This window comes from Pantherophis guttatus, chromosome 1 (genome assembly GCF_059756535.1).
Source record: "Pantherophis guttatus breed Tessera chromosome 1, ASM5975653v1, whole genome shotgun sequence".
Lineage (NCBI taxonomy): Eukaryota > Metazoa > Chordata > Lepidosauria > Squamata > Colubridae > Pantherophis > Pantherophis guttatus.
This window is the reverse complement of record NC_142063.1, coordinates 304,615,233-304,632,578: the sequence shown is the minus strand read 5'-3', so window position 1 is coordinate 304,632,578 and position 17,346 is coordinate 304,615,233. Positions and strand designations below refer to the sequence as shown.

Here is a 17,346-nt window from a genome sequence, read left to right as displayed (position 1 = left end):
TCTTACTTGCTTGAATTTAATCAAGTGATTTTCTAGCTTTTGTCACTCAATTTCCACTCTTTTATCTCTGTGTCATAAGTTTTCAAAAATCCAATCCATCAGCAACTGGAGAGTTTCTACAAGAGATCATGTAGTGTCTAGAAAACTAATCTCTCAGACAGACTTGTTGTGTGCGCATATTTTGTTAATAAATATGTTCAGGCATGAATTTTGGCAGGGTTTCTTCAAATCTTTCTTGAACTTTACTTGACACATCTAATGGCATGTAATATATCTGAGAAATAATATTTGGGAAGACTTTAATTTTTTATTATTATTATAAATCCAAGGATTCTATCTGTAAATATTGTTGGAGGACACCATACCCAAAGCACAGATATAAGGTGCAGGAATTCTGGACTATATTGACTTCTCTTGTGGCTTTGGTCAATGCATAGTGTTGGAAAGTCTGGAAAGTTTGGAACGCCACAAAACAATGACAAAAAGTCGTATTTCTGAAAGAACCGGAACCTTGCACACAATTAACAGAAAGGTCAGTGACCAGAAAAGCAAGAGATGTGATTATTCCTAATTAAATGTGAATCCTGCTCATTTAAAGGAATATATTAGTCAAGTTCAGCAATCACAGTTACAGTTACAATTAAGAAATCAGAGGTAAATGAGGTCTGACCTTGTTCTGTCTCTTCATTGGATAAAGTTCATAACATTCTAGCAGTGGTATATAATCACCCAGGTATGACATTTATGTTAGGAATTCCCACTATAAGTTAAAAGATAAGATCTATATTTCAGATTGATAAACTTAATGCCACAGTGCACAACACAAAGGCTCATGATAGCAGCCAATATATTAGCATTCAGCAAGCCGAGTTGCACACAAAGTTGGGAATACACTTGGTGGACATTTTGAATTGACCCCAGATGTAAAAAGATTTAAGAGAGAATTTACAGGAATTATAGGATAACTTAAACCAAAGCTCAGAGTTAGGTCACTGAGTTACTTGTTGAGTTGTAGTTATGAGCAAGTCACAGACTTACACCCAGTGTTTCTCTTTTTGTACATGGCTTCCATTTCCTATTCTTTCTTCACTCCAACTATTTTTCTGGGATTCTTAGTTTGAGTTAATACTTGACCTCTAATCTAAAATCAGAAACATACTTGTTTTGTTTAAAAACAGGAAAATGGAAGACTTTGGGATTTCATAATATTTCAAACAATCCACAGGGGGAAGGGAGGGACTTCTGTGGATAACCAGAATTGCACTTATATTTGCAGATTGCAAGCTGGATATATAAGCACCTTATATAACAAAGAATTAATATTTGATTCTTTCTCTCTCTCCCCCCTCTCTCTATATATATCAAATTTATATTTCTCTGTTAAAGAAATAAAGGGAGACTAGTATAGATCTATTTCAAGCTGTTTAGCTCTCATCAGCTAGCCATATCCTTACTCGGATTCGAACTTTGGCTTCCTGCATGTTAGGCAGTTGAATTAACCTTCTTTATCAGCAATATATATACATATCCTTAGGATGGTGGATATTTTTCGGTTTGTGCATCCACCATCCTAAGGAACCCCAAAGACAAAATTGAGTTAGAAAATCAAGAAGTATATGAAATCCCATGCATCGCTTGCCCCACCACATACATCGGACAAACCAACAGACGAATAAGTGCACGCATAGAAGAACACAAGAACTCAGTCAGAAAAGAGGAACCAACTTCTTCCCTGGTCCAACACCTTAAAGCCACAGGACATGATATTGACTTTAAAAAGACCAGAACTATCGCCAAAACTGAACACTTTAACAACAGAATAATCAGAGAAGCCATCGAGATAGAAAAACGCCCACACAGCATGAACAAACGAGACGATACCTCCCGCCTACCAGCCATTTGGAAACCCGCCCTTATTGACAAACGAGTCCCTAACACGACGAATGACACCAGACCCACACTCACGAGAGCCACACAGGATGTCACCACCACACATCCACACAGAAAGCAGACTCAAACCCACACTGATAATGAGCCATGACCAAGGACCAGAAGCCAGACCGCAGCTGCATCATTAGCCACTTTAAACCCCTCCAATCCATACATGAAGCAGACTGACACCCACCATGAAGAGCTCGCACGGCCACAAACACGAAGCCAAACAACAACAACGCAGCTCACCAGCTCAAATCCCCCTGCAACTCAGACTAAGCTGAGCACAACCAAGCCCCCACCCAAACAGAACACACCCCCATCCAATCAGAGCACAACCAACCCTCCATCCAATCAGAGCACAGCCAAGCCCCTAACCAATCAGAACACACCTCCACCCAATCAGAACACAGCCAAGTTCCCACCCAATCAGCTCACACCCCCACTAGCAGTTAAAAGGAAGAGACAGCTGCGATCTCACATTGCTCCTGGAAGCACGAAGCTGAGAACACCAGCCTGAAGATGACGAATGAGACTTCGTCGAAACGTTGCCAAGACACTTCCAATTTTACGTGGGAGAAGACCCGAATAACCAAAGACCTACATACAAACACCCGCGAAAACCTGAGAAAACATATATATATATGTATAGTTCGGCTAACTCTGTTCAGTGCAGCGGAAAGTCTCTTAATGTAAGGGTTTGAATCAGGCCTGAAAATATCAGCCTAACATTGCTGTTATCCAGGACTGATCTGCTGTATGATTAGATAGTGAGATGATGGTTTTCTGTGGGATCAGGCCTGAGAATTGGGGTAAGGGGTAAAGGTGAAATTTATCCATTTACATAACTATCCATCTCCACTATGTAACTAACTCCAGGAAGATCACAACACAAAAAGCATAAAACACAACTATCATAAAACAATATTACAATATAACCAAGACCCCTAAAAATGGTCTCATTTATAAATGTACTTGCATTTTGTACTCGTTATAATTATAATTCATGGTACATTTTAAAGACTTAAAGTTTCAGGAACTTATGATTCACTTAGGCTTCTGGATTCATCTAGTTTTTGTATGTCTAGTTGAGAACTATTGGTTTTGAGGACCAAGCTATTTTAGGTTACTGTCCTTCAGTGTAAAAAAACAATATTAAGTAGAAATAAGACTGAGCTATCACTCTAGCCATCTTCCAAAAAACAGCATGCTACTACCAACTAATGTAACCCTGTCTATTACTTCAAGCCTCAATGGCAATTATTGCCTAGTAATTTTATATGTTGTTGCATCTATTAGTAGCAATTCCTTGAAGTTAATTCTAGATTATTTATTTTTTATCACACACAGGCACTGTGACCTAATGACACAAGGAGTTTTGGAAAGGAAATGGGTAATAGCAGAGATCTTCTTTTCTTTTCCTACTACAGTTCTGTGTTTATATTTGTTTGTTTGTTCTGTGCCTTGAATCTAGATTAGCAAATTAGTTTGATCAGATACAAAAGCAAGAAGACTAAGCTCATACAATTATGGATATACTGTAAATTGAATGTTTATTTTCTGAATTTCTTACTGTATGAACATGTTTTGTTATAATTTTTCTATTTATGACAGACTATTGAAACAATAAAGCATGGCCTTTTCTAAAAATAGATGATGATAGATAGACATAGACAGACAGACAGACAGACATCAAAATGACAACAAAAATGTACTTATGGCATGGCTCTGTTAGATACAAATGCAAAATGTGAGTTAAGAAAAGTATATTTGAAGAGACGCTTGAACAAAGATTTATCAGGAATGGTACTGTTGTCCCCTTAAGTGCCTTAGTTACAATCATCAACATTACATCGTGCAAAATCCACAAAAGTGCTACTGTTTATAGTGCTCAACACATCTCTTGAAGAAAAATTTCCCCCTTCTCTCTAGTTTTCCTTTCATCCTTGGCCTGAGAGTACCAGCCTCCCTTCCCCTTTGTTGCCCCCTGTTTTTTCAGGGCACAAATGATGAAGAGGGGATAAGAGGAACCATTCACTTTCAGTATCTGAAACCGAGAAGCTTCTTGATAGATTTATTGTAAAGTGCTTTGTGCATTTTCAAAACTACATATAAATGATATCCTTTCTTTTTGAAACTGAAACAGAAAGGTCAGAGATTAATGAGAGATTCACCATGGCAATGACAAACAGTGAGGTTTAACGTTTCCTATAAAACTAAGAGAAGAGATTGTATATTTATTGGTGTTCTATAAAGTGTTAGTTTCTGCTCATGTAAAACAAGCAATACCATTTATTTGTATTGGGAAAGGAACGGAAGACACAGAAACAAGGAAAATGTAACAAATACATAGTAGAATTTCTGCATTTGTGGGGTTATTGAACACAGGGTAGTTAGCAATCATTCAACATGATCTACAAGAACAGTTTGTGGGTAAGTGATTGCAAGGATAATATGTCTGCTGCATTCACTTTCAGGTTTCCAGAACAGAACGATATTATATAGCTATGGCTGGCATCCTCTTGATCTGTAGGTTTCAATCAACTGTTTTTCCCCATGCTTGTATCCTGTAGACATGCCATCCTGTTCACTGTAAAAGGGAAGGAATAAACAAACGTAATAAATCTTTACCCTCTACCCCCAGAGCCCTTTCTTCTACACCATCTGCAATATAAGCAATAATAACACTGGCTTGCTGTAAAGATAACTCAATAATGCTCCTGAGCAGTATCGTCTATCAATAATTTTGTTTCCCTTTTTAAAATATTGTAGAAAATCCTACACTTAAGAAAATAAAATATAAATCAAATGCATATTGAAAAACACAGCTGGCAGTTGTCCTAGGTAGTCCACAGCTAAAACATGGATATGCAATTAACACTCCTGTTTATCTAAACATCTGATTATCCAGATGTTTTGTAGGCCACACAGGCTGTACAAGTTACTTAGACATTATTCAGGCTGGAAAGTACTTATATCAACTGCAGCAAAGGAGGTGGGAGCCTTTGCTGTGTTATCCTGTAAAGCCTATGTCCATTCAACATAATTGAAGGCAATGTTCTCCTTTAGACATTATACTGTATACATTAGTCAAATTCTAGACATACTAACCTAACAGGCTACTTATAATATACAAACAATATAGCAATCAAGAAATTTTGTGCCAAAAGGAAGGAAAGCTCAAATTCTTTCCTCTTATTTCGTCTATTTATAAAATGTCACTGACTTAATGAAATTGCATTTATCATCACAATTGTTAAGAGCATTGTCCAATCTTATATCCGGAACTGAAGACATCTAATGTGGGGAGCGGGGGGGGGGGGGGGAAAACAGTATAGTTTTCAATTACTTGCTTTTCCCTAAAAAAGAGACTATATGGTAACTTCAGATTATCATCTAGTTCAGATTTTTAATTATTGAATTCTAGGGATGACTTTAGCAGAATAATGTGTTTGACTATCTGTTCATCTAACCTTGCTACTCCTGACTCATAATGGTAATGTTAAATAGTTGACTTCTGGTTTGAGCAGGTAACACTATTTTGGAAGGACTTCATTTCAGCTTTCTGGAAAAAGAAGATAGTGAAAGGGTATTCTTAAAAAGCTTATCTGGAAATCATGTCAAATTATTGTTTTCACAAATTATTGTCTTTTTCAGAGAGATGCTCATTTGAGTGGTTACTACACTCCGGAATCTCCTGGACAATTTTTTGAGTTATTTTAGTCTGGTTTCTGGCCTGAAATTTAAACATCTTGGTTCAATCAACAATTTAATTTTTCTCCACTGCGTATCTGTAACATTGAATTGAGCCTATTGTGTCTTAATAGTTTCATTCTGATGCAAATGATTTTTTAGATATAAAACATGCTTCAACCTTCAGCAAATTCTATCAAATTAGCTTGTTGTTAATATTAAACGCTGATATGAGTTGCACAAAACAGCTATCATCAATTGAGTCATATGTATCAACTGCAAAATCACCTAGAAAGTTATAATCTTACTCCTTTAAGGCAAACATGTTGTCAAATCTGGTTTATCGGAATGTGTATGTGGAGCTACCTTTGAAAGATTATTCTGAAATTAAATTTAATATTAAAATGAGTAGTTAGGATACTAACTGAATCAGGTGTGTATAACAGTGTTTAAAACTGCTCCCAAACTTTTTCATCTGTAAAGCTTTAAACAAAAATAATGCACGGAGACAGAGCAATAGAAGAGAAGGAATTGAAGAAAATAACAAAATACAAAAACCTGCAAACAGAAATAGAACAATTGTGACAAATGAAAGCAAAGGTAGTACCAATAGTGATAGGTGCCTTGGGTGCAATCCCAAAGTATCTAGAGCACCACTTGACTATCATTGGCATTGACACAGTCACCATCAATCAATTGCAAAATGCAGTTTTACTTGGAACAGCTTACATCCTGCTATGATACCCTTAAAATCATCAAACATTGGGAAGAAGGATTTGATAGATGGATTTAAAAAGTCAAATCCAGTCTGAACATGTGACTGACCGTGTGACCATCTATAATAATAATAATAATAATAATAATAATAATAATAATAATAATAATAATAATAAAATAAATAAATAAAAATACCGCGTTGCTAAGATCATTCACTGGAAATTGTGCCGGAAGTTTGGATTTGAGTACAGCAAAAACCACTGGGAAATCAGGTTGAGAAAGTTCTAGAGAATGAGAAACTTAAGATCTTGTGGGACTTCAGGATTCAGACTGACAGGCACTTGGTCCACAACACACCTGACATAACAATAGTTGAAAAGAAAAAAGTATGGTTCATTGACATTGCAATACCTGGTGATGCACGGATTGAAGATAAGCAGCAAGAAAAAATCACAAAGTACCGGGACTTGCAAATTGAAGTTGAACGACTGTGGAAAAAGAAATTGTGTGTTGTCCTGATTGTAATTGGAGCCCTTGGAGCAATACCCAAAGGGCTACCTCGCTATTTAGAAATTCTAAATTTACCGGACTAAAGTCAAAAATATTTTGACTTTACAAAAAATCACCCTACTCGGAACAGCTTACATCCTCCAACAATACCTTAACAGTTCCTAGGTCCTTGGTTAGGAGTCGACTGCTAAGCTATTAACCAGCCTCAAAGGCTGTGAATCTCACCAAAGAGTAACCATAATAAGAAGAAGAAGAAGGAGGAGGAGGAGGAGGAGGAGGAGGAGAAGGAGAAGGAGAAGGAGAAGGAGAAGAAGAAGAAGAAGAAGAAGAAGAAGAAGAAGAAGAAGAAGAAGAAGAAGAAGAAGAAGAAGAAGAAGAAGAAGAAGAAGAAGAAGAAGAAGAAGAAGAAGAAGAAGAAGAAGAAGAAGAATTATCTCCATGGATTGCCCTTTGTTGTAGGGGAGGTGCTTGTGATGTTCTGATGAGGTTGAAAGCTATGCTGATGGTAGTATATTTTACCAGAAAGGTCATCCATGCAGGTCTTAGCAGAAGGACCAAATTAAGTGTATCCATCCACCCTTTTTTAAAAATTTGATTTATATGCCGCCCTTCTCCGGAGACTCAGGGAGGCTTACAATGCGCTAAGCAATAGCCTTCATCCTTTTGTATATTTATACAAAGTCAGCTTATTGCCCCCACAACTGGGTCCTCAATTTACCTACCTTAGAAAGGATGGAAGGCTGAGTCAACCTTGAGCCTGGCGAGATTCGAACCTGCAGTAATTGCAGGCAGCTGGTCTTAATAACAGGGTGCTTTAGACCACTGTACTACCAAGGCTCTTTTAATATGGTGAGAAAACAGAAAACAGAAAAAGAATCCTATACCATATCGATCATTGCCCAGATTAATGAGAACTGTTAGAGTTCAAATGTTAAGAGTTCCTGGGCACCAATCAACAAGTGGGCAATGGGATTCAGGAACTATCACAGGGTATACAAGATAGACAGGATATATACAGGATTTTATGGTCTGCTATTATAAATTGGAACCAACAAAGTGGGGCTATTTAAAGCAAATGTCTGAACGGTGGAAAATAATTTATCCAGACTCAAATATCCCTGAACAAGAATTATCAGATCAAAGGAGATTCATTACCAGAAATAAAATATTGAGGGATGAAGAACTGGAAAAGATTCAGAAAAATTGTGAAAACGGAAGACCCCAAAACAATAGTAGAATATTAAAATGAATATTTTAATATTCATTAACAATTAAAAATTTAAAGAAAACAGTTAATATGAAGTAGAGAAATGATAACTTAGAAGTAATAACATAAGAACTAGTATAGGCCAGCACTGAATCAACTTATAAATTGACCCCCACTCCAACAACAACAAGAAAAATTTAAAGAGAAAATTATGGCATACATAAAATTACCAGTAGAAAGACAAAAACTGCCAGCATTGAAAGTAGTGCCTAAGAAAGACCTGGCATCTGTAAAGAAGGATATGAATAAGACACTTGCAATGATTAAAATAATGTCTACTGAACAACCCAATCAAGTTTGCCTATTGTATAACAGTTGTAATTACAGAAGAACTGTGATCTGTACTTGATCCTGGTTCTTCAAGCAACCAGCCCTTATGCCATATAGGGTTTTATAAGTGCCTTGAATCTACCAGGAATCTACCAGGAAGCAAACTGGCAACCAGTGCAGCTTGGGTGTTTCATGTGGGCATACCATGGAATGGCCATCATCGCTCATACTGCAGCTGTCAGGTTCCGGAATGGCGCTTTGAAATAAGACTCTAGACAATCAGGTTCCTAGGTGTAGAGAACTTTATCAGGCCCTCCGGCACATTCCAACAATCACCAAGTGAGATATTGTCAGCGCTTTCGCGCAGTGCTCCCATCACCGTTTTAAAGGCTCCCACGCTCCACCCATGACTCCACCCCTTCGGCCCGCCCCCATCTCGTGTTTCTTCTACAGTTAACCAACATCTGACCAAGCAAGCCAACCTACACCAAACCTAGCATGCTATAACTCCGCCTGTCCCCTCGGCTCATCAGACCAGCTGAGGCTTGGCTTGGCTTGGCTCTGCGGAGACAAGGCCCTGAATGTCAGCTGGTTCCAGGGCTCGCCTCTCAGCTGTGCAGCGGTGGCACAGGCTTCAGTGGCGATCACAGCAGCGGCGGCAGTCTCCTGACGCCTAGGCTGGGCGACCAGACATACTTCTGAGCGTCACCAGGTCAGCTCTCCGGTCTTGCCTGAATGACAGCCCCGAGCCGCGAGGCACGGCGCAGTGGCGCTGACAGCAGCATTCTGGACCAGCTGAAGGTTTTAGGTCCATGATGGTGAGCCTATGGCACGCGTGCCACAGGTGATACATGGAGCCATATCTGTGGGCATGCAAGTGTTGCCCTAGCTTAGCTCCAGCATGCATGCGCGTGCCAGCCAGATGATTTTCAGGCCTTCCAGGCCCACCGGAAGTCGGGACATGGGCCATTTCCAGCCTCCAGATGGCCTCCGATGGGGTGGGGAAGGCCATTTTCACCACCCCACCCCCAGGCACCAAGAAAGCCTCTGGAACGGGCCTACTGGGTCCACCAGTAACCTTTTTGCCATTGTGTGCCAAGAATGAGGGGAGTGCAGGGAGGTCGTGTGCGCATGCGCAGGGGGACAGGACCCCCCCGGAGCATTGAATTATGGGTGTGGGCATGTGCACGACCCCCTGCACTCCCCCCACTTTTGGCACGCAATGACAAAAAGGTTAACCATCACTGTTCTAAGTGGTCTTCAAGGGTAGCCCCATGTAGAGTACATTGCTGACTGAGCAGCCATCATTTAAAAGTATTTATATAGTATTTATTATTTATTTCCCCAGTCTAATAGTGTCTCTAGATAATATTTTTATTATACATAGGCAGCATCCGTGATATAAATACTCGAATCTTTGTCCGAAACATGTATGATTTCAGAACACTTATCAGTTTTACTTGCATATGGATGAACCTTAACAAGAAATTATTTTTAAAATAAACTAGAATACTGATAGATGCATTCTAAAATATAGAAAGATATAGCTGACTGCTCTGTCTCTGTATTTCTACAAGGTTTTCTCGTTTACACCCTGATTCTAAATGCTCAGGTGCAACATAAAAAACTAAGATTGAGTTAGTTCTAGCCAGAGATGCTATCATGTCATGAAAATTTAATTATTAGATTCACTGTGATTTTTACAGAACATGTCATGCAGAAGCTACTGCTTTTATTTCAGATTATTGAAACGAGATCACCTACAACCTATCACCTATTGCTTTAATAGCCTGACATTGTTCAAATAATCCCATTGTTCATAGGAAACCTGTCAGCAGAAATAAACATACAGACAGACAGACAGAAGGAGGTGTTTTGAAATGAAAAGGTATGGATATATTGCACAAGTCTAATAACAAATCATTTGGAGCAAATTCATGCTTTTTTGCCTTCCCACTTTTGGGAAAAATGCATAAATCATCCATCTGAAATACATTTAAAGCAGACACAAAATCATTGAACATCCAGTTAGGTCTCTAAATTGTGCTGAAACTCTTGTACTAATTAATTTAAAAGATTTAATAACTGGAAGTATCCTAGCAATGAGTAGTGGAAATTTTTTTAAAGTATTTTTTTTTAATTCTTTGAAATTGCAGTTGCTACAATTGAAGATTAAAATATATGCATCCTTTAAAATACTTTTTAAAAGTATTTTTAAAAGCATACTTTTATCAATGGAACTTACACTTTCAGATTTTTTTTTTTAAAAAAATCCTATTTCTGATGTAAGCCACAGAAAAGGTAGCCTTTTCTATTTATGTAAGCATAAAGAGTACAATGAATTACTTTTTGTCATACTTTCAAATGAGTAACGATCTACTAGCCTTTTAGGATGTAATTTAAAAATCATTTGTCTTGTGTGAATAATTAGAACTCTACTTCCTCTTCAGGTAAAGTATAGTCTTCAAGAAAAGAAAGCTGCCAACCATAGTTGTGTTATACTATTTAATTGAGACTGAGAAGAATGTAATCTAACACCTCCTATTTGGCAAATTCATAGTTCAGGCTAAACAAGTGTTGGAATTTTACAGATGGTTGACTCATTTCAATGGTATACTGTTGCTATGAATATAGCCTATAAGGGCATAGTATGGGAAACGTTTGCTCCATTGGGGTGGTTCTATGCAAAAGTCCTTGGTTATTTCTCCCCAAGTTATATGGATAGTCTATGAAAGACACAGACCATGATTTATTAGTTTTATTTTATTTTTAGGCCACCCTTCTTTCCTGCCCCTGAGTGATGTTCCTGGAACTTTAACACTACTGTTTCAAAATGGAATACAAGGACAAAGAACTCCATTCTAGTCAGCAAAGGGAGGCCTCTCTTCTGAAATCTTATATCTCATGGCATGACTCTTAAATATCCTTCATTCCTCTATTCTTAGACTTCTCCATGACTTCTTCTAAAGTTACAGTTCATTCCTCTTTTCCAAAATTCTCTCCAAGTGTATAAACATCTAGGATTGGATTAACCCATGTCTGTGTTAGAGAAAGAAGAAAAAAAAAGTGCAATAAATAGTAAGAGGGACAGATATGTACCTGCTCCTCCTTCGCATTTTTATTATAAAAGGGGAAAGCTAGGTGCTTGTACTACCATCTTATCCTGTTCCCTCCCATATTTATTTTTAAATAGATGAGAGAGCAATTGAAAGTCTGAATGCCTCTTCTGTGCAAGTTTTGGTATAAGATTTGAAGCTGAATATGGATCTTGGCCTATTTCTCAATTAAGAATGTTCTCTCTCAAGAGAGCAAATTGTTAGTCCCACTATCTCTGGATTTTGTTCTTTTTCAGTCTGAAGTCATGAGTTATCAGGATTCATCCTGCTATATTCTGTAGGTAAGTGGGCCCATTAACTAGTAAAAAGGTCATATCCCTTGTGCAGCCATGGACATGTCCTTATTGTGATGGTTAGTCTGAACATGATCACGTTTGAGTTCTTCAGGGAAGAAAAAAGTTTAACTGTTTTTATGGTTTTGATGTTCAAGCATCCAACTTGTGGATGGAATTGGTTATAGTGATATCAATGGTGCTCCTCCCTACCTTGTCTTAAACTTACTCTGTCTTTGCAAAAAGAGAAGATGAGAAGACATCTGAATTGCCAGATAAGAGATTTCAAGTTCATGGCTACAGAAATCCTTTGTTTTAGTTCGCTAATGCTGGAGAGTCCTTTGCTCTCTTTCTCTAATTAACTTTCTCTCCAGCATGCTGGATGCACATTATATCTGCTCTTTGGGTACTGTGACATGATCCTAATTATCTTTGTACACACTGGTGGTTTCATTGCAAGGGTATTCTGGAGGCATCATTGGCGAAATCCAACACTTTTCTATTTTACAACTTTGGCAATGGTTATTAGTGTAATAGCTAAAAAATATTGCAGAGTGGTAAGTCCCTCTTGTAAAGGATCCGCTCTCTTTATTTTGAAGGCTTAGGGTTTAAAAAAAACACATTAAAAATGAATTGATTTTAAATAGACTTTATATTTATGCACACAGAAAGTTAGCTTGCCAACTGTGGGTGAGTACTGTAATGGAGATATAATTGCGATAAGCGGTAAGGCTGAGACTTAAAAGAGTGGAGTCCTGCCAAAACCAAATTGTCATCCATCTGGGAGATAGATAATATCAACCTGAGGCTTGGGACTTTTTGGAACCTGTGGCTACATAGTTTGTTTCTTCAAGAATGCTCATGTTTTGAAAAGGAAAAGAGAGCGAGACAGAGAGATTTTGAAAAGAATAGAGGACCATTTCCTCCCGAGCTTCTTTTGGAACCTCTGCAAATGACTCTTCATAAGGGTGGTGCCGTGACAATATAATTAAGGAATAAGACATGACAGCCAGCGATTTCTGGATTATTGCTGCATGCCTAAGGTGGCATTATAGGCACAAAGCAGAGGCAGAGTGGCTTTAATCACACAGTAAGTGCAATGATAATCCCTTTGAAATGGGCTGTCTGAAGTGCCTTGTTGAAATGGAATTCAGAAACAATATTAAGGAAAACAGACAGACTGGTAAATTCACTGTGCATTAATGCTGACAAAGCCTGAGCTTCAGCGTCAGCCATTGCAAATGCTCCATTTGGGTCAGGTTTCCATAATTAAAATGCCTCCACAGGCTGATATGTGTGTTTTCTTTAAGGGAAGCAAAATTCCCTTCCACAGCTTTTGATAATTTTAAAAGTAGTTTTATAGTTTTTAAACCCTTTAATTGAATTTCTTTTAACACTCTTATTTGCTTCTTTGACATCTTATCTACTCTTGATGTGTGAAAAGATTAAAATAAGCTTGTGTGGTATACATGGTAGTAAAAAGAGAGTGAATTATATCAGTAGGGAACTCTGACCTGAGGTTGGGAACAGACTTTCATAACCCTCAGAATGTAGGACTAGATCTTTTACAACTCCCAACCAAAATAGCTTTCCAGAGGGGAAATCCAATTTATTCACCATGAGCATAAAATATAATTGAACCTTAAGATTTTTTTAGATTTTTATTTGTTTGTTTGTTACTGCCAAGGGCCCTCCTCTGGAAATTTGGAATATTTTTTCTTCTTCCTAGGGCAAGAAGGGATTGTGATCCTTTTGGAGACCAGTAAATCTGTCACTGTTTGGCAACAGTCTTCTATTTTTGGAAAGTTTATGTGCCTCGGTTTCAGTTAGCCCATTGTCGATGAAGATGTTTGCTAACTGATGCCATTGTGGTCTTTGTTTCCTTCTTAACCACTAGAACTGGGAATTCAGGAATGATCTTCAGGATCAAGAAAACTTAAGATACCACCAGAATGCTGAACCACTTCAGTAAAATATTTGGTAACTGCTACTAAAATATTTTCCTTGGTATTGAGAAAGGGGCATGAAATGAAGTTGTTTTCTTATGAGAATGGCTTATGAGAAGGAATAACTCTAAAAACAATGATTCTTTGAGTTTTCTTTTACTGTTTTGTACTAAATACTGCATTGCCAGAATATATTTCTGCAAAATGTTTCCATGTGCTAAAAATAATCCTTCACTGTCTTTCTTTCTTTGGAGGGCTTTATTTTACTTAACATTATAGCAAATCTGTTATTCTGTTAAATTTGACCCACTAGATTTTTTTTTCTGCTCATGAAAAAAAAAACCCTCTACTTGTATGCATTTTAAAAATGTTTTGGAATTTCTTGTATTTTATTTTAGTATATATTTTTAAAATTTATCTTACCTGTTGCAAAATGACTGCTTGCTCCCTTCCCCCACTTTATTCTATGATATGGGTAATCCTTCATTTACAACCACAATTGAGCCAGAATTTATATTACTAAGTGAGAAATTTGTTAAGTGAGTTTTGCCCCATTTTACAACTTTTCTTAGCCCATGTGCTAAGTGAATCATTGCAATTGTTAAATTAGTAACACGGATGTTAAGTGAATCTGGCTTTCCCGTTGACTATGCTTGTCAGAAGGTTGCAAAAGATGATTAACTGACCCTGGGATACTGCGACCATCACAAATATGAACCAGTGGTCAAGTATCCGAATGTAAATCACATGATCATGGGGGTGCTGCAATGGTTATAAGTGTGAAAAATGGTCATAAGTCACTTTTTTCGGTGCCATTATAATTTTAGAACAGTCAGCTGCAGGACAGATAATCATACAATGAAAGAGAGGCCGCATATATGTTCACATAGGACTATCAGACAACAAAGGCAAGAGTAAACAACCCACAAGTTTTTCATAATAAATTATCCTAGATTATCTACACCTTCCTTCTTTCCAATTGAATGAGATCAGCCCCTCTCCAAAGTGTACTAATTTTTGTCTCTGAACCATAACATTCCTTTTTCTGTATCAGTAGTACTCTAGGAGGTAACTTTGGGGTCATTCATTGTCTTTAGCCTTTTGTTTGTTCACATTGAAGCACCATCGTTCCTTCTACCCTTAAAAGTGTCTCTTTAATACACTTTTTAAAACCTTTAAAAGACTGAATTTTAATATGTTTTCCACTTAATTACACTATTTAGGTCCCTCCCAGAGGACTATTTATTACGGCATATACACTTGTTTGCTAATCCATCTGAATCCTTTCAGAGATGGATTGGAAAACCCAGGAGTGAATCTTTTTAAACACCCCCCTCCCAAAAACCCCGAGCTGACACTGAAAAGTAACATTTGCAAATGCTTACCTCTGGATTGGATCCACTTGCCCCTTACTAATATTGTTCCCCTTAGTTCTAGGACCAGAACTGACCAGAAAAAGCAAAACATTGTTCCAGACAATCCAGTGCAATATAGTATTGTAGTTCAGAGAAGCAAACAAATGGTTCCGTTGGCTTTTTTTCTTTTTTCTTTTTTTTTGGCATGTGCTTTATGGAAATGTAGATGTTTAATTTTCTATCTCTTCACCTATATAAGAATCAAGCTGGATCAGAGTAGCCACAGGGGACATTTAAATGCCTTGACTTGAAAAAGTCAAAAACAGTCTATGTGTGCAAGAGGACTTTTCTGCTTGTTTCCTGTAAGAACTAAAAATATTCAAATATTTCTCAGTTTATGTTTCAATACAAACACATCTAATTTTGCATTTTTAAACAATATGTTAACCGAAACACAGTTCTCTTTTAAAAATGCAAAAATATGATAAGAGTTCTCAATTGTATTTATAAAATGCAAATAGGCTAAAACATGCAAAAAAAAGGCTTTAAACTGGACAAAAGTGTACCAAAATGTTTTTAATAAGAAAAACAAATAAACAAAGTCTCAAATACTACAAAAATGGGATTCAATGAATTCTTATAATTAATGCTTCCTTTTATTTTGAACTTCTTGATGTATAAATGGTATATCTTACATTTTGTACTTTTAATGAAATAAAACATTTTAAATATAATTTCTTATTTTTAAAAAGAAGATAACAACTAATAGAAACTAATATAAAGTGAGAAAAGTAAAAAAGATAACTAAAAAAGAGAGCTAAAGTAAACTAAAGAAGAAACAAACAGAAATGAAAGAAAAAACATACTAAAAATAGTTTCTGATTTTCTTTATACTAGTTATAAGTACAATTATAAATTTAGTTCTTGCTCTATGGTTGCAACGTAACTCCCCTTTTTCTATAGTCTAATCATCAAAAACATAAATGATAAATTCTTTCTTTTTTTCTGTTTCACACAAAAAGTTCTTCCAGTCCACAATAAATGTAGAATGTGGAATTGGACTATGACAGACTATTGCACTATTGTCTTTTCTCTGATCAAAAAAGTCAATGTAACAATCTCATCAAGTGCCCGAATCTTCACCAGCCATTCCTCCATTGTGGATAGTACCAACTTTGTGCTGCAAGGATTAAATTTATTTTCAGTTGGCAAAATTATAAGCAATGGGAAAAACTGAAGTTATCCATCTTTGCTGAAAAGTCAAATGCCTTTGATATTAAGATGTAATATATTGTAAATATGCAGGTAGTTTCTTTTATTACTATCACCGTGGTGTACTGCCTTACTATAGTGGTGGGGTCTTTCACTGCTAAGCTATGGCACCAGATCAACTCCAAGGTGGTTTGGACTCACACTCAAAAGGATTCATCTTCCCTTATTTGTTTAAGCTATCCAAATATTGCTAAACTGCCAAAGAATTGTAGAGCGTTAAACAACCACCAAATGTACGGTACTTGGTAAGAAGGGGAAGTTACATGAAGGAATAAATGCTGCACTCATCAGAGTTGCTTTTGGTGAGATGGGCACCTGTATAGATTTGATTACTAATTAAATCAAATATTGGTTTAAAGAGAGAACCATGGATGTTCCCTACAAATTTGAAAGGGAAAACATCCTTCCTTATAAAAAGAATGATGCCCAGATTATTTAGCAGGCCCAGAATGCTCTGAGAAAGGGACTGAACAAAGCCTTCTCCCTGATTGTTGATAGGAAATAATCAATAATCCTTCCAATTATTAACTGTAGGCTGCCTATTAAGTAGATACTGTTTCACATTGTGCATACATAAATTGATGGGAGAAATCAACACAATCATATGGTAGCGTGTAAATTAAAAACAATAGGGGCACGGTGGCTCAGTGGCTAAGACACTGAGCTTGTCAATTGGCAAGTTCAGCGGTTCAAATCCCTAGTGCTGCATAATGGGGTGAGCTCCTGTTACTTGTTCCAACTTCTGCCAACCTAGCATGTAAAAAATGCAAGTAGAAAAATAGGGACCACCTTTGGTGGGAAGGTAACAGCGTTCTGTGCGCCTTTGGCATTTAATCATGCCAGCCACATGACCACGGAGACGTCTTCAGACAGTGCTGGCTCTTCGGCTTTGAAACGGAGATGAGCACCGCCCCCTAGAGTTGGGAATGACTAGCACATATGTGCGAGGGGAACCTTTACCTTTTTAATTTAAAAACAAGACACTGGTCAATAAAA

The 17,346-nt window shown here is 37.2% G+C and overlaps 1 long non-coding RNA gene across 1 annotated transcript; it reads left to right on the top strand.

The window, feature by feature from the left end:
* Positions 1 to 10,219: 10,219 nt before the first annotated feature.
* On the top strand, positions 10,220 to 13,767 carry LOC117671629 (uncharacterized). The gene is made up of 3 exons (XR_009622695.1): positions 10,220 to 10,277; positions 11,742 to 11,786; positions 13,675 to 13,767. It is a non-coding gene; the product is annotated as an uncharacterized LOC117671629 (long non-coding RNA).
* Positions 13,768 to 17,346: the final 3,579 nt, after the last annotated feature.